Source organism: Apodemus sylvaticus, chromosome 1, assembly GCF_947179515.1.
Source record: "Apodemus sylvaticus chromosome 1, mApoSyl1.1, whole genome shotgun sequence".
Lineage (NCBI taxonomy): Eukaryota > Metazoa > Chordata > Mammalia > Rodentia > Muridae > Apodemus > Apodemus sylvaticus.
The window spans coordinates 115,915,766-115,937,709 of record NC_067472.1 but is presented as its reverse complement, the minus strand read 5'-3'; the positions used below and the strand labels follow the sequence as shown (position 1 = coordinate 115,937,709).

General features: G+C 41.5%; 1 pseudogene; it reads right to left on the bottom strand.

Moving 5' to 3' along the window:
- Positions 1 to 15,100: 15,100 nt before the first annotated feature.
- Positions 15,101 to 17,416, bottom strand: LOC127681368 (probable 28S rRNA (cytosine-C(5))-methyltransferase; annotated as a pseudogene).
- Positions 17,417 to 21,944: the final 4,528 nt, after the last annotated feature.

Genomic DNA, 21,944 nt, shown 5'->3' with positions numbered 1-21,944 from the left:
GAGACCTGTGCCACATCTGGCACGGAGAGGACCCCACTTCCTGATACTCTTTAGAAAACCGACAGGAACAGGGTATTAGGTAAGCATCACCACCCAACACAGAGAGTCCTGGAGCCCCTCTGCTCTGGGACTCACTACCCAGCAACCTCCAGTTTGCCTATTCCTTCCCGTCCCTTCTACCCCTCTGTCCTCCCCAGTCTCCTCTGACTACGAGGTGGGTCACCTTACTCTACTGTGTGCTCCAGGCATGATACAGTGCCCAGCCCCACAGCAAGGGAGATAAGGAACCATGGACTAAAATTGTAAAATGTAAGTGAGAACAAAGCTCCCCCCGACCCCTAATCAGCCAACTGGCTCAGTATTTGTTAAAGCGAAGGAAAGCCAACATAAGATTATATATTCATTGCATCATTATAGTAGCAACCAATTAGACATAACTTATACAGCATTAAAGAGAAAGCAATTAACTTTACCGTTTTAAATTCAATACAACTGTGGTGAAATGTTAAAAAGTTCTTTGACTGTTACATATTTTCAGGATTCATTTGAGCAGGTGAAACAATATTATATATACTATTTCTTACGTCTTGGGGAGAAGATAGGAGACTATGAATACAATTTATTTGTAGACAAACTAATAAATATTGAAAACATACCAATGAAAGTGCCTATTAATGGTGTAGCAGGCCATAGGGAATGAAGTTGTCAGAAATAAGATTTGGAATGAAACTTCTCTGTATGATCATTTGGTTTTTGAACCATACACCACCTCACATATTCAAAAGATAGTAACATTTAAAATAAATTTAAATTTAACTTAAAATGAAAGAATCTTCTATGTGCCTGCTTAATTTCCAGTAGGCTCCATTTTCTACGTAATTTATTTAAGGCCTGCAGAATTTTCTTTCTCCAACTAGGCAGGCAAGATCTATTTTGGAGCAAGCCATGCACACATGGCCTGACAGATCTGGGCCAGGTCATTGAGCTGGAAACTGTAACTCTCATAAATGTTCAATGGCATAAGGAAAAATCACAAAATCTTTTTGTATGCCAAAGAATGCCTCCTAGTATTTAGCATCTCTCTCTCTCTTAAATTTAGAGATTTGAATGTTAGTACCTTTTCTCGTGCATTTTTCATATTTTATGAAATCTTAACGTTTACATATTTTCACTAGTGTACATCTATTGTGCATGATAGTACATTACAAGGACTCGTTCATGCAGGCTCACAGTGTTCATTCCTTGAGTACATTTCCCATCTCCCCATCCTACTGCTGGTCCCTTTGTCCTCTTAGACATTGTCATTTCTGCTTTTGTGTTACATGTATGTTTAATGTATGCATGTATGCATATGATTTTATTTATCTGTAGAAAATCTAGAAATGACAAGTGACAAAAAACACAATATTTGTCCTTCTGAAACTAGTTTATTTTGCATAATCTGATTAGCCCCACCCATTTCTATAGTCATGTATAGCATAACTTTGTTGCTCTTTATGACTAAAATATGTTCCATTCTGTCTATACACCTTACTTTTTGTCCATTCCTGTACTGACAGGCACCCTGATTAGATCTATAACCTAGCTCTTGTGAATTGTGCTACAAAAAGCATAGTTATTAAAATATTCCAGTGATATTCTGACTTGGAGTCCTTTGGTAGATACACAGAAATAGCTAGGTTATAAGATACACCTACTTTAAGTTTTAGGAGAAACTCCTTACAGATTTCCATGGTGTACATCTCCACAGTGCATGCATGTCTTCTATTGTCCACATCCTTACTAGCATTGACATTATTTTAATGCCTGTTTTCCTGACTAGAGTGAGATGCAATTTCAGTGTAGATTAATTTGCATTTCTCTGATGGCCAATAATACCGGACATACTCGCATATGTTTATTGGATATTAGCCCATTTGTTGATTGAGTTGTTTGATTTCTTACCTAGTTTTATGAGTCCTTTATATATTCTAGAAGCTAATTCGAGGCCAGATGTATAACTAACAAAGATTTCCCTCCAATTCTGTAGTGCATCTCTTCACCCATTTCTTTCTTTTGCTGGGAAGAATAACTTTAATTTTGTGTGATTTCATTTTCCAGTTGTTAGCTGGAAAAAACATTTTCATGTTTTAAAACTTTTGATTCATTTCCAGTTGATTTTTGCACACAGTGAGGGATAAAGGTTTAGTTTCATTCTTTTGCATATATATATATATATATATATATATATATGTATATATGTATATATATATATCTGGTTTTCTCAGCACCATTTTTTTTTCAGAAGAGGTTATCTGTTTTATAATATATATTTTGGCATCCTTATCAAAATTCAGAAGACTATGGATGCATGGGTTTATATTGTATGTTTTCTGTCTTGTTATAACCTTGGATTTGAAGTATGCATTTTCTCATATGCTCAGTCTTTTAGACTTTGGGTAGTGGTTTTGCTTTTGCTTTAGCGGAGGGATGTCGGCAAAGGCAGGGCAAGCCAAGCTATTATTGTCTTTCTTACTATATTTAATACATTGCATTCATCTAATAGATTGCTTCTTATGATCTATTCTAGTCCAGACACTACATACTTTAAGTCCTGGGATACAATGCAAATACAACCTTATTATCATAGAATTTTCTGTCAACAGATGAGAAAGAATGTTCAAGAACGGGATGAATAGGAAGCACATACAGTCTCTAAACCTAATCTAGGAGAAAGAAAAGGCTTTTCCTAGAAATGAATTGTGTAATAACATCCCAGAAGTAGAAAGCACAGTAATTGTCCAAGACAGTGGTTCTCACCCTCTCTGATACTCTGACCCTTTAATACAGTTCCTCAAGTTGTGGTGACCTCCCCCAACCATAAAGTCATTTTTATTGCTACTTAATAACTGAAATTTTGCTACAGTTATTAATCAATGCAAATATCCTATATGCAGGATATTTGATATGTGACTACTGTGAAAGGGTAGCTCAACCCCCAAAAGGGTTGTGACCCACAGGTTGAGAACCACTGGTCTAAGAAAAGAATAAAACATGCAAGGGTTAAAAGTGTTGGAAGGCCAAGGACCTCCTGTTCCTGGGTAAGGAAACCATCTCCCATCATTCAGCCTTGCTCCCTCCCCTTGAGTGATCTTAAAGAAAGTATATCTGGGTAGAGAGAAAACAAGAAAACCAAAATCTTGAGTAACAAGAAATGTGAAAAGAACCAGGCGTGAATTTTCCACAGGTGTAAGTATGGATAGAGATAAACTCTCCTAACAACTCTGGAAATAGCATTTTAGATGAATGTTCTTAATGGAACATTCTAATGGATGTTATTATATTAATATTCTAGTGGGAATAGAACTGCAAGGAGATCATTGTCAATTTTATTCATTAGTACTAGTGGTTAGTGGTAATGCCAAAACAATTGTATCTATTTCAGTTACAGCAAAAACATACGTTAATGTTATTAAGGATTACTGTAACTAAAATTTTTAGTGCTTGAAGGCAGATATAAAAAAAAGCTTAAAAATCTTTTAGTCTCAAATTCAAATAACTGGCATTCTAAATTCGCAGTATCTTTCTTTTGCTAATACTTATTTCTTAGCTTTATCAATTGAATGACTGAAAGCAAAGGCCACCCAGGGCTGTGTACATCCCTAAGGCCATGTTTGTGACCGCTAAAAACTATTTCTACTTAATACCTCTTCTTAGAAAAGAGGATGATACTGTAGCTGGATCAGAAAAGAGCATGATGACTCTGAACCATCTAGTTATAGTAGAAACAGACACTAATGTTGTTTTGTCAAAAAGTGAAGACCAATTTTAGAGGGGATCTCAATGGCCAAAGAGTAATTTGATTATCAAAATAATAATACGGAGTGAAATATAGAAGCTTTCTACAAGTATGAATTCATCACAATAGACAGAAAGAAGAAGGAAGAAAACCGGAGTCAAACAATAACAAAGGCAAAATAAATGAAATACTCATCGGTCTCTTAACTCATTTCTCTGAAAATTGAGTATTAGAGAAAACTGAATGGACCTTTAGTCTGCTTCTCCTGGTCCCTGTATTTCAAGGAATAAAACAGCTCATGATACAAAGTAGTGTTCAATAGAACATAAAGAGAGATTATATACATATAATCTTTGATTTCTTGGTATTTGAACTCCATCCTTTTTCAACCCTGTTGCAACTAACTTGTCTGAATCAAGACCTACAATTCCACACACCCATTCATTTGATTATGTCTTAAGTTCCTTTTAACCCAGAACAGCACTTCTTCCATATTCTCCAATGCCACTTGTTTAGAACCAGGTGCATTATCCTGTCCAATAATATTTTAAAGTGTAACTCAGTGATAGAACTTTGGCTTAGCATACTCAAAGGTCCATGTTCTCCCCTAGCACCAGAATAAGGTCCATAATGATGTTATTAGTTATAGTCATAGTATTGTGGCTATGGAACTAAAAGAGCCTTATAATAATGTGTTCAGTGGCACATGTAGGGGTGGACTGGCATGGTACCTATGATTTATTCAAAAATACCTCAACGAAACAAAAGGGTGAAGTAACTGAGGTCCTATATTGTTAAATATGGATGATGGGACCATAGGGAATCAGTATGTTATTTTTTTCACCTTGTGTCTAATTTAAAATTTTCAGCATATAATACTGGAAAGTTCTGGAGTTTCTTTCATTTGTCCTCCTCCTCCTCCTCTTCCTCCTTCTTCTTCCTCTTCTTCTTCTTCCTCTTCTTCCTCTTCCTCCTCTTCCTCCTCTTTCTCTTCCTCTTCCTCTTCTTCTTCCTCCTCCTCCCCCTCCTTTTCCTCTTACTCCTCCTCCTCCTCCCTCCCTCTCTCTCTCTCTCCCTCCCTCCCTCTCTCTCTCACTCTCTGTCTTTCTCTCTCTCCATCTCTCACTTGTTTCAGACAGAGTCTTACTATGTAGCTTAGGCTGTCCTGCAACCCATTATGGTAGCCCAGGCTGCTCTTGAACGCACAGAGATCTGCCTGCTTCTGGCTCCCAGATTTTGATATTAAAGATGTGCACCAACACATCCACCTTGGAGTTTCTGGAGAAAGAAAGATTAGGGATGGACTGAAGCATGATCTGAGGTACCTGTGAGGGGGCCATGAGATGGCATCTACTCTAGAAGGAAGAGCTTTGCTATAACAAGAAAAACATCTTTTGTACCCTTCCTAACATCTTGACTTAGCTTCTACACTGTTTTCCCTCTCCACCATCAGCAACAACAGTGGGTCTTCATTGATTAGAAGACATACCACATGCTGGTTCAATTGGAGGTCAGCATGCAGAAGAATTCGAATTGATCCATTCTTATCTCCATGTACTAAACTCCACTCCAAGTGGATCAAAGACCTCCACGTAAAACCAGACACACTGAAACTAATAGAAAAGAAACTGGGGAAAACCCTTGAGGACATGGGCACAGGGGAAAAGTTCCTGAACAGAACACCAATAGCTTATGCTCTAAGATCAAGAATTGACAAATGGGACCTCATAAAATTACAAAGTTTCTGTAAGGCAAAGGACACTGTTAAAAGGACAAAAGGGCAACCAGCAAATTGGGAAAGAATATTCACCAACCCTACATCTGATAGAGGGCTAATATGCAATATATACAAAGAACTCAAGAAGTTAGACCCCAGGGAAACAAATAACCCTATTAAAAATGGGGTACAGATCTAAACAAAGAATTTTCACCTGAAGAAATTCAGATGGCCGAGAGGCACCTTAAGAAGTGCTCAACATCATTAGTCATTAGGGAAATGCAAATCAAAACAACCCTGAGATTTCACCTTACACCAGTCAGAATGGCTAAGGTCAAAAACTCAGGGGACAGCAGGTGTTGGTAAGGATGTGGAGAAAGAGGAACACTCCTCCACTGCTGGTGGGGCTGTAAGATGGTACAACCACTTTGGAAATCAGTCTGGTGGTTCCTCAGAAAACTGGACATGACACTTCCGGAGGACCCTGATATACCTCTCCTGGGCATATACCCAAAGGATTCCCCTGCATGCAGTAAAGATACATGCTCCATTATGTTCATAGCAGCCTTATTTATAATAGCCAGAAGCTGGAAAGAACCCAGATGCCCCTCAAAGGAGGAATGGATACAGAAAATGTGGTATATTTACACAATGGAATACTACTCAGCAATTAGAAACAATGAATTCACAAAATTTTTAGGCAAATGTTTTGATCTGGTAAATATCATCCTAAGTGAGGTAACCCAATCACAAAAGAATACACATGGAATGCAATCTCTGATAAGTGGATATTAATTAGCCCAGAAGCTCTGAATACACAAGGTACAAATAGCATAACAAATGACTCCCATGAAGAAGTATGGAGAGGGTCCTGATCCTGGAAAGGATTGATCTAGCATTGGAGGGGAGTATCAGGACAGAGAAAAAGGAGAGAGGTGATTGGAGAATGGGTGGAGAGAAGAAGGTTTATGGGACATATGGGGAGGGGGGATCTGGGAAAGGGGAAATCATTTAGAATGTAAACAAAGCATATAGAAAATAAAAATATAAAAAAAATAAAAAAAAGAAGACATACCACAAAAGGGGGTCATCAAGGGTAAGGTTTCAGAAAATCTGCTCTCTAGATACTGTTACCAACCTGGTTCTGGTTCTTCAGTTGAGAACCAGTCGTTGACCCGTCTGCTCTTAATGTCCCTCATAATTTATGGGTCATGGGTAAATGGAAAAACAAACGTGAAATGAGCACTTTAGTTTTTGTAATACACGTACTCTTCTTTCTGTATCGAAACCTCTTAAACATGACTCAGCTGTATTTATGGTCTGTGATCTGATTAACTGTCCTAGAAAATGTATCAATGTAGGGATCCTGAATTATTTTATCAAATTTTTTATGTTCATAGAAGCTTTTATTCATGAAATTCTTTTTTTAGTTTTTTTTCTTTTTTTAGATATTTGCTTTATTTACATTTCAAATGGTATCCCCTTTCCTCTTTACCCCTCTGAAAACCCCCTTATTTCCTCCCCCTTCCCCCTGCTCACCAACCCCCCCCCCCACTTTCATGACTGGAATTCCCCTCCTCTGGGGCATCCAGCCTTCACAGGACCAATGGCCTCTCCTCTCATTAATGTCTGAAATGGCCAAATCTGCTACATTTGGAGTTGGAGCCTTGGGTCCCTCCATGTGTACTCTTTGGTTGGTTGTTTAGTCCCTGGGAGCTCTGGGGGTACTGGTTGGTACATAATATTGTTCCTCCTGCAGGGCTGCAAACCTCTTCAGCTCCTTGGGTCCTTTCTCTAGCTGCTCCACTGGGGACCCTATGCTCACTCTATTGATTGTCTGTGAGCCATAGGTTATTTTGATCCACCTTCCAATAAGGATCAAAGTATCCACACGTTGGTCTTTTCTTCTTGAGCTTCATGTGGTCTGTGAGTTGTATCTTGGGTATTCTGAGCTTCTGGGCTAATATCAACTTATCAGCAAGTGGATACCATGTAATCATTTGTGATTGGGTTACCTTATTCAGTATAATATTTTCTAGCTCTATCCATTTGTCTAAGAATTTCATGAATTCATTGTTTTTAATAGCTGAGTAGTACTCCATTGTATAAATGTACCACATTTTCTGTATCCATTCATCTGTTGGGGGACAGCTTGGTTCTTTCCAGCTTCTGGCTGTTATAAATAAGGCTTCTATGAACATAGTGGAGCATGTGTCCTTGTTACATGTTGAAGTATCTTTTGGGTATATGCCCAGGAGTGGTATAGCTGGATCCTCAAGTAGTGCTATGTCCGATTTTCTGAAGAGCCACCAAACTTTTCAGAGTGGTTTTAATAGCTTGCAATCCCACCAGTAATGAAGGAGTGTTCTTCTTTCTCCACATCCTCTCTAGCTTCTGCTGTCCCCTGAATTTTTGATCTTGGCCATTCTGACTGGTGTGAGGTAGAATCTCAGGGTTGTTTTGATTTGCATTTCCCTAATGATTAAGGATGTTGAACACTGCTTTCAGTGTTTCTCAACCATCTGGTATTCCTCAGTTGAGAATTCTTTGTTTAGCTTTGTATCCCATTTTCAATAGGGTTATTTGGTTCTCTGGAGTCTAACTTCTTGAGTTCTTTGAATAAATTGGATATTAGCCCTCTATCTGATATAAGATTGGTAAAGATCTTTTCCCAATCTGTTGGTTGCTGTTTTGTCCTATTGACAGTGTTCTTTGCCTTACAGAAGCTTTGCAATTTTATGAGGTCTCATTTGTCAATTCTTGATCTTAGAGCATGAGCTATTGGTGTTCTATTCAGAAAAAATTTCCCCTGTGTCCATATACTCCAGGTTCTTTCCCACTTTCTCTTCTATTAGATTCAGTGTATCTGGTTTTATGTGGAGGTCCTTGATCCACTTGGACTTGAGCTTTGTACAGGGAGATAAGAATAGATCAATTTACATCCTTCTACATGTTGACTGCCAGTAGACCCAGCACCATTTGTTGAAAAATGCTGTCTTTTTTTCCTACTGTATGGTTTTACCTCCTTTGTCAAAGATCAAGTGACCATAGGTATGTGGATTCATTTCTGGGTCTTCAATTCTATTTCACTGATCTATCTATCTGCCACTGTACCAATACCATGCAGTTTTTTTTTTTTTAATCACTATTGCTCTGTAGTTAGCTTGAGGTCAAGGATGGTGATTCCGCCAGTGGTTCTTTTACTGTTGAGAGTAGTTTTTGCTATCCTGGGTTTTTTTTTTTGTTATTCCAGATAAATTCAGAAATTGCTCTTTCTAACACTATGAAGAATTGAGTTGGAATTTTGATGGGGATTGCATTGAATCTATAGATTGCTTTAGGCAAGATGGTAATTTTTACTATATTAACCCTGGCAATATATGAGCATGGGAGATCTTTCCATCTTTTGAGATCCTCTTCAATTTCTTTCTTCAGAGACTTAAAGTTCTTGTCATACAGATCTTTCACTTGCTTGATTCGAGTCACACCAAGGTATTTTATATTAATTATGGCTATTGTGAAGGGTGTCCTTTCCCTAATTTCTTTTTCAGCCTCTTTATCCTTTGTGTATAGGAAGGCTACAATTTTTGGGATCTCTTAAGTATTCTATCATATCATCTGCAAATAGTGATACTTTGACTTCTTTTCCAATTTGTATCCATTTGACCTCCCTTTGTTGTCTAATTGCTCTGGCTAGGACTTCAAATACTATATTGAACAGGTAGGGAGAGAGTGGACAGCTTTGTCTAGTCCCTGATTTCAGTGGTATTGCTTCAAGTTTCTCTCCATTTAGTTTGATATTGGCTATTGGTTTGCTTTTTCTATGATTAGGTATGGGCCTTGAATTCCTCATCTTTCTAAGACTTTTATCATGAAGATGTATTGGATTTTGTCAAATGTTTTCTCAGCATCTAATGAAATGATCGTGTGGTTTTTTTTTTTTTTTAAAGTTCATTTATATAGTGGATTGCATTGATGGATTTCTGTATATTGAACCATCCGTGCATCCCTGGGATGAAGCCTATGTGATCTTGGTGGATGATGGATTTGTTGTGTTCTTGGATTCAGTTGGCAAGAATTTTATTGAGTATTTTTGCAATGATATTCATAAGGGAAATTGGTCTAAAGTTCTCTTTCTTTGTTGGGTTTTTGTGTAGTTTAGGTGTCAGAATAATTGTGGCTTCATAGAATGACTGGGGCAGTGTTCCTTCTGTTTTTATTTTGTGGAATAGTTTGAAGAGTATTGGTATTAGGTCTTCTTTGAAGGTCTGATAGAATTCTGCATTAAACCCATCTGGTCCCGCCCCCCCCCCCTTTTTTTGGTTGGTAGACTATTAATGACTGATTCTATCTCTTTAGTTAGGGGTTATGAGATTGTTTAGATCATTTATCTGATCCTGATTTAACTGGTTTCTGTCTAGAAAATTGTCCATTTCATCTAGACTTTCCAGTTTTGCTGAGTATAGGTTTTTGTAGTAGGATCTGATGATTTTTTGGATTTCCTCAGCATCTGTTGTCATGTTTCCCTTTTCATTTCTTTTGCTGATTTGGATGCTGTCTCTGTGCCCTCTGGTTAGTTTAGCTAAGGATTTATTTATCTTGTTTTTTTTTTTTTTTTTCAAAGAGCCAGCTCCTAGTTTTGTTGATTCTTTGTATAGTTCTTTTTGTTTCTACTTGGTTGATTTCATGCCTGAGTTTGATTATTTCCTGCTGTCTACTCCTCTCTGGTGTATTTACTTCTTTTTATTCTAGAGCCTTTAGATGTGCTATCAAGCTGTTAGTGTAAGCTCTTTCCAGTTTTTTTGGAGGCACTCAGAGCTATGACTTTTCCTCTTAGCACTGCTTTCATTGTGTCACATAAGTTTAGGTATGTTGTGTCTTCATTTTCATTAAATTCTAAAAAGTCTTTAATTTCTTTCTTTATTTCTTCCTTGATCAAGTTATCATTGAGTAGGATGTTGTTCAGTTGCCAAGTGTATGTGGGCTTTCTGCTGTTTTTGTTGTTATTGAAGACCAGCCTTAGTCTGTGGTGATCTGATAGAGTGCATGTCTGTTTTGTGACTGAGTATATTGTCAGTTTTGGAGAAGATGCCGTGAGGTCCTGAGAAGAAGGTATATTCTTTTGTTTTAGGATAAAATGTTCTATAGATACCTGTTAAATCCATTTGGCCAAAAACTTCTGTTAGTTTCACCGGTTCTCTGTTTAGTTTGTGTTTCCATGATCTGTCTATTGATGAGAGTGGGGTGTTGAAGTCTCCTACCATTATTGTGTGAGGTGCAATGTGTGCTTTGAGCTTTAATAAGACTTCTTTTATGAATGTGGATGCCCTTGTATTTGGAGCATATATGTTCAAAATTGAGAGTTAATCTTGGTAGATGTTTCCTTTGATGAGTATGAAGTGTCCTTATCTTTTTTGATGACTTTTGGTTGGAAGTGGATATTAGAATGGTTACACTAGATTATTTCTTGGGACCATTTGTTTGGAAAATTGTTTTCCAGCCTTTTACTCTGAGTTAGTGTCTGTATTTGTGCTTGAGATGAGTTTCCTGTATGCATCAAAATGTTGGGTTCTCTATGTATCAAGTCTGTTAGTCTATGTCTTTTTATTGGATAATTGAGTCCATTGATATGAAGAGATATTAAGGAGAAGTGATTGTTTCTTCCTGTTATTTTTGTTATTAGAGGTGGAGTTATGTTTGTGTGGCTCTCTTCTTTTTCGTTTGTTAAAAGAAGAGTAATTTCTTGCTTTTTCCAGTGTGTAGTTTCCTTCCTTTTGTTGTTGTTTTCCCTTCATTATCCTTTGAAGAGCTGGATTTGTGGAAAAGTTTTGTGTAAATTTGTTTTTGTCATGGAATACCTTGGTTTCTCCATCTTTGGTAACTGAGAGTTTTGTTGGGTATAGTACTCTGGGTTGGCATTTGTGTTCCCTTAGGGTCTGTATGAATCAGGATCTTTCGGGCTTTCATAGTCTCTCATGGGAAGTCTGGTGTAATTCTGATAGATCTACCTTTATATGTTACTTGACCCTTTCTCCTTACTGCTTTTAATATTCTTTCTTTGTTTAGTGCATTTGGTGTTTTAATTATTATGTGACAGAAGGAATTTCTTTTCTAGTCCAATCTATCTGGAGTTCTGTAGTTCTTGTATGTTCATGAGCATCTCTTCTATAATTTTGTTGAAGATATTTACTGGCCCTTTAAGCTGGACATCTTTGCTCTCTTCTATACCTATACTCCTTAGGTTTGGTCTTCTCTTTTTGTTCTGGATTTCCTTGATGTTTGAGGCTAGGAGCTTTTTGCATTTTGCATTTGCTTTGACTGTTGTGTCAATGCTTTCCATGGTAACTTCTGCATCTGAGATTCTCTATCTCTATATCTTGTACACTGTTGTTGATGCTTGTATGTATGACTCCTGACTTCTTTCCTAGGTTTTCTATGTCCAGAGTTGTTTCCCTTTGTGATTTCTTTATTGTTTCTACCTCTATTTTTAGATCCTGGATGGTTTTATTCAATTCCTTCACCTGTTTGGTTGTGCTTTCCTGAAATTCTTTAAGGGCTTCTACCTGTTTACCTGTGTTCTCCTGTATTTCTTTAAGGGAGTTATTTATGCCTTCTTGAAGCTCTCTATCAGCATCATGAGCTGTGATTTTAAATCCAAATCTTGCTTTTCTAGTGTGTTGGAGTATCCAGGACTTGCTGTTGCAGGAGAACTGGGTTTGGATGGTGCCATGTTGCCTTGATTTCTGTTGGTAATATTCCTGCATTTGCCTTTTGTCATCTGGTTATCTCTGGTGTTAGTTGGTCCTGCTGTCTCTGGCTGTTCCTTGTCCCTCCTGTGTGCCTGCAAACCTGTCTCAGCACCCCTGGGTGACCAGCTCTCCCCTGGCACAGTTGCTGTGGCTCAGCCCAGCTCCTGGGTGCAGATGAATCCCAGAAGGACCCTGTGTGTTGGGGTTCCGTCTAAGCTCCACCCCACACCTACCTGGCAATAGCCAGGTATGCCCCGCCCCAGAGATCTGGCCCACTATAAGAGGGGCTACTTGCCCCTCCTCTCCCTCTTTTTGCTCTCAGCTCTCCCACATACTCTCACCTCTCTGTCCCTTGGGCTCTCCTCCCTCCCCCTCTCCACGTCGTCATGGCTGGCCTCCACTCCACTTCTCTACTCTCTCTCTCTCTCTGCCTCTCTCTACCACTAACTCCCATCCCCTACTCTGAATAAACTCTATTCTATACCATGCCTGTGTGTGTGTGTGGTCCGTCAGGTGGCAGAGGTGCCCAGGCAAGGGCCTGCCTGGACACCCCCTTCCCCGTGCTGCCGTGCCACACTCCCTTAACCCCCAATCCTCTCCCTTTTTAAGCCCCCTTTCACTGTGCCAGCTGCTCTGCCACCTCCTGTGCCATCTCCGGTGTTCCCTGAACTCCTGGCTGTACCTGCCGGCTCAGTCACTGGAGAGAAAATGAGCAGCAAATATTTTTAACTCTTATAAACTACAAAGTAAACATGTCATCTTTTTTTTTTTTTTAATTTTGGCAATTTTGGCCCTCCCTCCATCCGTCCTCTCTCTCTCCCTTTCTTTTTGAAGACAGGTTTTTTTCTCTGTGGTTCTGGTTGTCCTGGAACTCACTTTGTAGACCAGGCTGGCCTCAAACTTAGAGAGATCCACCTGCCTCTGCTTTCCAAGTGATGGCATTAAAGGTGTCACCCCTTCTCCTGGCTTGGTAGCAGCATTAAATCCAACATTACAGCTTTCTGTTGACCAACTCCCTCCCTAATGTGCATGTTTGGTCCCCATTTACTCCCTCTACGCTATAGTGAATGAAGGAGCTCAAACTTAGGGCCTTCTGCTTGCTAGGTAAGCACTCTACCACTGACCTATTCCCTCAGAGGCCCGAGGCAAGCCTGACCACTACTCTGATGTCCACTCCTTTGAGTGTCCCACTGACTTTTTCAGCACACAGTTTCAGCCTTACATTTCATTCTACTTAGAATAACTGGATTCAATTCTGTCTCCACTGACTGAATTAACATATTTGGGCTTCTTCCAAGTTTTACCCACATGGCTGCTATAATCAATGACAAAAAAATTCAGCTTAAAACAACAGAAATTTATTGCTTCCATTCTAGAAGCTAAAATCAGAAATCAAGCTGTTGGCAAGGATATGCTAACCCTCATGGCTGTGAGGTAAACTTCTGTCTCCTCTCAGTCTCCTCTTCTTTGCTGGCAGATTTTAGCGCGTTATACCGTCAGCGTCAGCGTCTCCCCATTGTACTTCAATATCGTCTCCCTGCGTGTCTTGCTCACTGCTGGCCTCTGCTTCCTCCTCTCTTCTATTCTGCTTTTTCTTTTTCTTCCTTTCCCCCCAACCCACCTTGCCAAGTCTGGCCTTGAAGTTTTTTTTTGGTCCTTCTGCCTTAACCCCTTTCATGCAGGATTTCAGGTGTGCCCTACCCTGCCCCATTTATATGGTTCTGAAAATCAAACAAAGGGTGATGCAGGTGCTAGACAAAGACTTCACCAACCGAGCTAAGTCTCCAGATCTCAAAAATGTTTTCATTTCCTTATTTTAAATTTTTATTACAAGTGAAAGAGTTTTGTTTATTTTTATTGTACGTATATGTGTGTGTGTGTGTGTGTGTGTATGTATGTATGTATGTATGTGTATGATATGCAAGGGGAGTTGCCTGTGTTACAGTGTGCAAGCGGAGGTCAAGGAACAACTTTATACAATTGGTTCTGTCCTTTTACCTTCATGTGGTTGCTAGGGATTGGACACAGTCAATGGACCTATACAGCAAGAGTCTTTACCTGCTGAGTGATGTTGCTAGCCTTACCCCTGCAACATTTGAACTTTCTAATCATACTAGTCTGCCATAACAACCCTATTTCAAGTGTATTAGCTTTGTAAAACTCTCATTTTTTTCATGGAGGATTGAGGGATTAGGAGGGATGGGACCACGTCCTCGACAATTATTACCTTCCTTATAGCCGGCTGAAGGCTTCTTAGAATCCATCAAGGTTTGATGCCATCTTTGTCTTTAGTTTCCCAAATGAAAATTTTACATATGCATGTCTCAGAGAGGAGTTCACAGTCTTCTCCAAACTGAGAAGAACTAAAGATCTCGCAGTAGGGAAAAAATGATTATGGGAAAAGAAAAAATGCTAACAAAGAAAATATTGATTTCCTGCCTGCCATTCATTGATTTTCCCATTGTACTGCTTGCTTGCTACAAACTTAGAAGGACTGTAATAAGTCAAGATGCCATGACATTCTTGTGTATTTATAATCACATTCTTAGTTCACTTGCTCATATCACGGATGCCAAAATGTTTGTTGCATACTATTTCTCTTCTTGCTGTTCATTTGGCTTTCTTTCAGCGACTTTGGATTTCAGCTTAAATATCTTCTTAGGAAACACTTTCCTGGCCATCCTGATCTTTTATTCGCCAGATATAAATCTCATCCTGGAGGCTTACTGCTCAATTTTTTTAGGGGTGGTGATATGTATATTAAATTTCATATGTATGCACAGTGGGGAAGCCATCCTTGCAGCAGGATCTAGGAGTTCCAACCCAGAGAAAATGCCAATGAGTATCCAAGTCCATTTAAGACAACAGAGGCTGGCTGCTGCCCGTTGACAGATCTCCTCCTTTTTGCCGGTGGGGCCTGGTGGAACTGTGGGGAGACACAGAGGGGGCTGAGGGTCCCTTGGGGCCAGCATCTGCTCTGATAACTGCTGCTTTCCTTTCCGTATCTTTTTGACTTTCCCAAGGGACTGAGCACAGTTCTTAAGCTTTGGGGTGGCACAGATTTCAGAGGGAATCGGCACAGCAGGTGTTCCGGAGTCCTCGCCCTTGGGTGGGGCGCTCTGTGTTGGGAAAGCAGCCTCCTTAGAGGGCTTCCGTTTAGGTCCCCACTGCTTCTGCCTCCCAGCCCTCTTTCCTTTCCTCATCACTCCGGCTTTCCCATCAGACCGACTGCTTTCCGGGGGGTCTGGCAGACACTTGGGCTTTGGGGACAGAAGGTTCCGTGGACACGCCTAGCCCTTTGGAGATGCCATTTATCTTCTGGAAGGGATTCTTGGAATGTTGCTGTCTCACCAACTCCTGCTTTGCCTTCGTAGCCCCGCCAGCGGGCTTTCTTGGGCTGACTACTGTTCTCAGCCTTTGGGGTGACCTGATCCTTTAGGTCAGGTTCTGCAGGGGTAGCTGCTGCCGGGATTCCTGTGTGGGACTGGGGAATAGAATTGGAAAATTTCTTGAACTTGGCGATAAAGAAACCATCCGTACTACGAGTGCGAGTGTAGAAGCGTCGGGTGGGACGCAGGGTGGGGTGAAGATGCCTTTCCCGGAAGCGGGCAAAACCATGCTGGCCGAAGTCCAGGCCAGTGGCCACCAGCCACACCTTCCTCTTCTATAAGGCAGTCGACCACCCACTCGTTCTCTTACACTGTAGTGGAACCGGTGCAGGAGATCAGGTAGCCTCCGGTCTTGGAGGCCGCGTTGACTGAATCAATAGCACTGAGCAGCAGTTCCTTCTGAGGGTGGGCACAGCGCAGGATGTCCTTCTCATCCTTGTTTGTCTTCACAGCAGGGTCTTTGGAGATGACTCCTGTGCCGCTACAAGGAGCATCCAGTAGCACTTGATCAAAGCCACCCACCCTGTTGGGGAACTGGCGCCCATCGTAGTGCCTGATGATGGTGTTGGTGACTCCCATCCTGTGCAGGGTGCCCACGGCACTCTTGAGCCTCTCTACATTGGCATCATTGGCAAGGATCCCACCTGTGTTCTTCATCAGCTGAGCTATGGAGCTGGTCTTCCCTCCAGGAGCACAACACTTGTCTAAGATCCCGCTCCTGCTCTTGAGGTGCCAGGGCCATGACAGGCAGCATACTCAAAGCTCCCTGCAGCATATACAGTGTCCAGCTAGGTACTCGGTGGGTAGCGCCAATAGGCACTGAAGAATCGTATACCACAAGTCCAGACATTGACCACTTTCCCAACGGATCCAGATTAACCCCATGATTGATCAGAGCCTGGGTAAGGTCTTGGTGACAGGTTTTCAAGGTGTTAGTCCGAAGGGTGATTGGCTGGGGCTCCTCATTCTAAGAGAGACTGAGAACAGTCCCATGAGCTTGCTCAACAGGAAGTCTCCATAAGAATAGTAAGTGGCCAGATCCTTCTGAAGCCCGATTCAGATACTCAGTTCGAGACTGGCCTTGCCGAGGCTCAAGATGATGAAACATTCTTACTGTATCCTGGATCTGCTTGTGGACTCATTGCAGGTCTGGAGCCTGGGCATCCTGGCCTGTCTCCCCAGCAGGGGACAGCTTCCTCATCTTCCACATTAATGTGCAAATCCCCCTCTGCTTGGTCATCCTTTCTGGGGTGGGACTCAGGGAAAACACCTTCTTCATCATCATCTTCATTATCATCATCATCATCTTCTTCATCAGTCTCCTCTTTACTCCACTGGGCCTTCTGCTTCAGAACAACAACTTTAATGCCTCATCCTCCAAGTTAGAATCAGTTCCATAGTCATCCACCATATCTTCACTACTGTCCACAGAGCTCCAAAGGTCTCCTTGGGTCACCACATCAGCTTCCTCAGAGTCTTCCTCCTCGTCTCTATCACTGTTTTGAATTGGTGCTGGGGCGCTCCTTACCTGGAGCCTGGATTGCTCCTTTGGATAACTCTCCAGGCAGTTTTGATCCCAGGAGACTTATTTGGCTTACCGATGTCAACAGACCCTGCCCTCCTCTTGGCTGCCCTCTTTCCAGCACGACTTGACAGTCTCTTGAAATTCTCATCGCCAGCTGCAGGTAAAAATCTGACCAGTTTGGTCACTGTACCCTTCTGTTTTCAGGCCTATTGGCCGGGAATAGGTCTCCTTATTTGTGGGATCCAACTTGTACCCCATGATAACTGAAGGCTCGGCTCGCCTAGACCTGGTTCCAGCAGACCCAGTGCCTACAGCCAAAGCCTGCTCCATGTGCATTTGGGGAAGAGCTCAGAGGTAGCACACAGAGTGGAGAAAGTGCCCAGACAGCTCGCGCCACCCCCCCACCCCCACCTTACTGCTTCATAAACTCACCCTTGCTAGGTCTTTCTGAACTCTAGCTTGCTGTTTCAATTCCATTGTTCTGGCCCAAACTCCTATCCAAGCTGACTGATAAAAACTGCCTTCTCTCAGCTTCTGGCTGAATTGCTTTGCTTGTCTTCAAACTAATCTGGCAATCTGTTCTAATCTTCTGGCTCCTTCTCATTCTCTGGCTCACCTGCAACCTGCCTCTGTAAAACTGTCTCAGTAAAACTGCCTCCTCTCTTTCTCTTTCTGTTGCTCTTTTAAGTTTACTCTCTTCCTGTGCTATATTCATGAGAGTTGGGTGTATTCTATCCCTGACTTACTCTGTCAGATCTTTCTCTGATTCATCAATTTGTCTGCCACTCAATTAAACATCATTTTCAAAGTGGCCTCACAAAATCAGCGTGTGTTTCTCTTGGAAGAGCTAGAGTAAAAGTAATTAAATTTGTAGGAAATCCTTGTGCTCAACAGATAAGTGTAAGGAGAAACAGAAATATTAAACACACATTGTTGTCTCTTCAAAAAGACATAACCTATTTTCCACCCAGAAAGCTGGGAGCAAATAGCCTAGTAACGTTTACCCTGTGTGGCAGAGACCACAATGGATCCTCCTCTAGACCCCCATTTTGAGCTTCTTTTTCTCTGTCAATCTATAAAATCTGTTGTGGTGGTTTGAATATGCTTGGATCAGGGACTGGCACTATTAGGGGGTGTGACTTGGAGTAGGTGTAGCCTTGTTGGAAGAGGTGTGTCAGTGTTAGGGTGGACTGTGAAACACTCCTCCTCAAGATGCAGAACTCTGAGTTCCTTCAGTAGAGGAAAAGGACTCCACTGTGCTTCCTGCATGATGATGATGGATTGACCTTGGAGAGTGTAAGTCAGCCCCTGTTAAATGTTGTCCTTTTTAAGAGTTGTCCTGGTCATGTTGTCCCTTCACAGCAGTGGAAACCCTAACTAAGACAATCTATCTTTATGAAAAATGTTCATGCATACTTTACAAAGAGTTTCATGGTGGTTATATCTTAGTGTTGCATACACTTGATTAATATCACCAGTGTTGGGGTTTTGTCTAAGCTCCACCCCACACCTACCTGGCAATAGCCAGGTATGCCCCGCCCCAGAGATCTGGCCCACTATAAGAGGGGCTACTTGCCCCTCCTCTCTCTCTTTGCTCTCTGCTCTCCCACATACTCTCACCTCTCTGCCCCTGGGGCTCTCCCCTCCCGCCCCCCACGTGGTCATGGCCGGCCTCCACTCTCTCTCTTTCTCTCTCTCTCTCTCTCTCTCTCTCTCTCTCTCTCTCTCTCTCTCTCTCTCTCTCTCTCTCTCTCTCTCTCTCTCTCTCTCCCTCTTTCTCTCTACCACTAACTCCCATCCCCTATTCTGAATAAACTCTATTCTATACCATGTCTGTGTGTGTGTGGTCCCTCAGGGGCAGAGGTGCCCAGATAAGGGCCCGCCTGGACACCTTCCCCCACCGCCTAGCCACACTCACCTAACCCCCTATATTACCCCCTTTAAGCCCCCTCATCATCCTGCTGAGTCCTTCAACCAGGAAACTTTTTTTTTTTTTTTTTTTTTTTTTTTTTTACCAAATTGTGTTTTGCTTAAAAATGCCTAAAATAAAGAACTTGGGAATCATACAATTGAAGTTTGAATCAACACTGACTACTGAATGTTTTAAACTGAACTACATTACTCTGTTTGCTGTGGCAGTTTCAGAAGCCCCCCCCCTCCACTTTTTGGCCCAAAGTATAGTGAGGTTTAAAGAATTCATTACATCAGTGCTATGAGCATGAGCTCATTGAATAAAAATAATGGAAAGTCCACGATATGAAATTCTATTCACATGTGAGTGTACAACAGTGTGAACGCTGTCCACAAGATGTGAAAAAGGAAGAATACGTGTCTGTGAATAGAAAAATCTCCAATTGTACAGACTCAATTTTTAATAATAGTTATATTGGTATAGGTTGTGGATTTCTATTAATTCATCTTTACATTAGCTAAATATTTTTGCAATGATCACTATAGCCAGAAAAGCAAGACGGCTGAGGAAGGAGAGTGTGAAGAGGAGGCAGAAGAAGAGGAGGAGGAGGAGGAAGAAGAGGAGAAATGCTCGGGAGAGGTGAGAAAGAGGAAGAAGTATTTCTGGGGAAGGATTTTCTTGCTCCGAGTGCTTTTTCTCTTATATTTTGGAAACACACTTTTGCTTTAATTTCTCTGCTTCTTCTTAATCTCTTGGGGGAAGCTTTTAAGTCTCTCTCTCTCTCTCACACACACACACACACAAACAGATGCGCATGTGTTTAGGTAAGTCAAATTTCATAGTATATAAAGATGTAATCAATCAATGATGTTGAGCTTTGACTTAGGTAAAAGCGTCTAGTTGTTTCAGTCCCAAGACACAGGTGCTGAAGGCAAGCCAAAGTGTATGGCCCCTTGAGATGTGTGAGCACTGTTTTGCATTAGCAAACTAACACTCAACACTGCTCATATCTGTGATAGGTGGAGGGAGAGTCCTCCCCTCAGGGTTCTGGCCTTTTATTGTAAAGTTTTTGTGGCAGGAGACTTCCTCTGTCTTTTTAGGGTCAGGTTCAAACTAGGCATGCAGTGTGGCTGACCTCTATTGTTTTTTTTTTTTTCTTAACACATACTTGAGGTCCTCTGTTGATATGTAAATTAAGTTTGGAGATGAAGGAAGGCTAGAAATATCTCTGGCGGTGCTGAATTTATTCTAGTGTTATCATGAACTGAATTTCCCAGAAAACAAAACAAAACAAAACAAAACAAATCAAAACACCACAACATTTCTATGTTAAAGATTCCACAGGGTTGAAAGACTGGCCACACCTTCATGATTGCACAGAGCTGGGAACTATACAGTGTGAAACTATATTTGGCTATTTTTAGTCAAAGTTTACCAAACCAGTAGCTCAGAAGCTTGGAGTTTCTCCAAGAACATCTGAGAACCAGGGCAGAGACTTCCCTGCTGTGCTTGAGTCTGCCTCCCTTTGTCTTTGGAAAATGCCCTGATTCATGACTTTGTTTCTTCTGTAGCTTTAATGACACTATTTCCAAATGGGAATATGTCATTCAGGACATCCTGAGTCACATTTCTGGGCCAAGGTCTCTCTAGCACAAAAATAAACCCTCTCTTAGTCCCTGCCCGGAGCAGGAGTCTGTCTTGACAGCACTTTCCATGTGAACAGGTAGAGTGTGTTTCAGGGCGGGACACTGGGAAAGGGGACACAGGTAAATAAGATTGCCACCCCAGCTTCTTCCTCCCCACTCCTACCTGTGACAAAGGCATGCAAGGCCTTTTCTCCTGCCCACACCTTCCAGGCAGCTGGTCCTGAAATGTCTACCTGAAGCTGTGGCCTTCAAGTCAGTTCCTCTTTCTTTAAATACATCAATCTAAAATGGGAGGAGGGGGCAGATCCCAGGCCACCAAGAACACTGAACTCCCTGACCCCTCTGCATGTTTCTTCATTGCACCTTCTTTGGAAGGTCCTGAGTTCAAATCCCAGCAACCACATGGTGGCTCACAACCATCCGTAATGAGATCTGACGCTCTCTTCTGGTGTGTCTGAAGACAGCTACAGTGTACTCACATATAATAAATAAATCTTTAAAAAAATTTTTTACTTGTAGCTGCCTGCTGTGTTCAAGCTTTTCCTGCTTTTATCTCTGTAATTAGCAGAGACCAACCTGACAAAGACCCCTAGAAGTTAACGTTGTATGTGTGTGTATGTGTGTACTGCCACAAAGCCCACTTTATTTTGAGCTTAATTAAAATAAGTGTCTATGTTCCCATGCAGCTTTATTAAGCAACCAACCTCTCCTCTCTCTAGTTCATCATTGGCCTCTTTTGGGAAACACGTGCTAAGGTATAGTGTTTCCTTATACTGCAGGGCATTTAAAACGTTTCAGCTCTCAAATGCGGTATGTATGAAACTAGAGAAACAGCACTAGCAGTCCAGAACCACAGATCCAGAATTTTATTAAAAAAAATGAATGAAATCTTATTAAAAATGAAGTGGTGTTTTCTTTAAGACTTAGTGAAGGGGCTTAAAAAGGAGAGGATTGGGGGTTAGGGGAGTGTGGCACAGCGGCATGGGGAAGGGGATGCCCAGGCAGGCCCTAGCCTGGGCACCTCTGCCCCCTGAGGGCTCACACACACACAGGCATGGTATAGAATAGAGTTTATTCAGAGTAGGGGATGGGAGTTAGTGGGAGAGAGAGAAAGAGAGGGAGAGAGAGAGAGGGGAGAGAGAGAGAGAGAGAGAGAGAGAGAGAGAGAGAGAGAGAGAGAGAGAATAGAGAGAGTAGAGAAGTGGAGTGGAGGCGGGCCATGACCAAG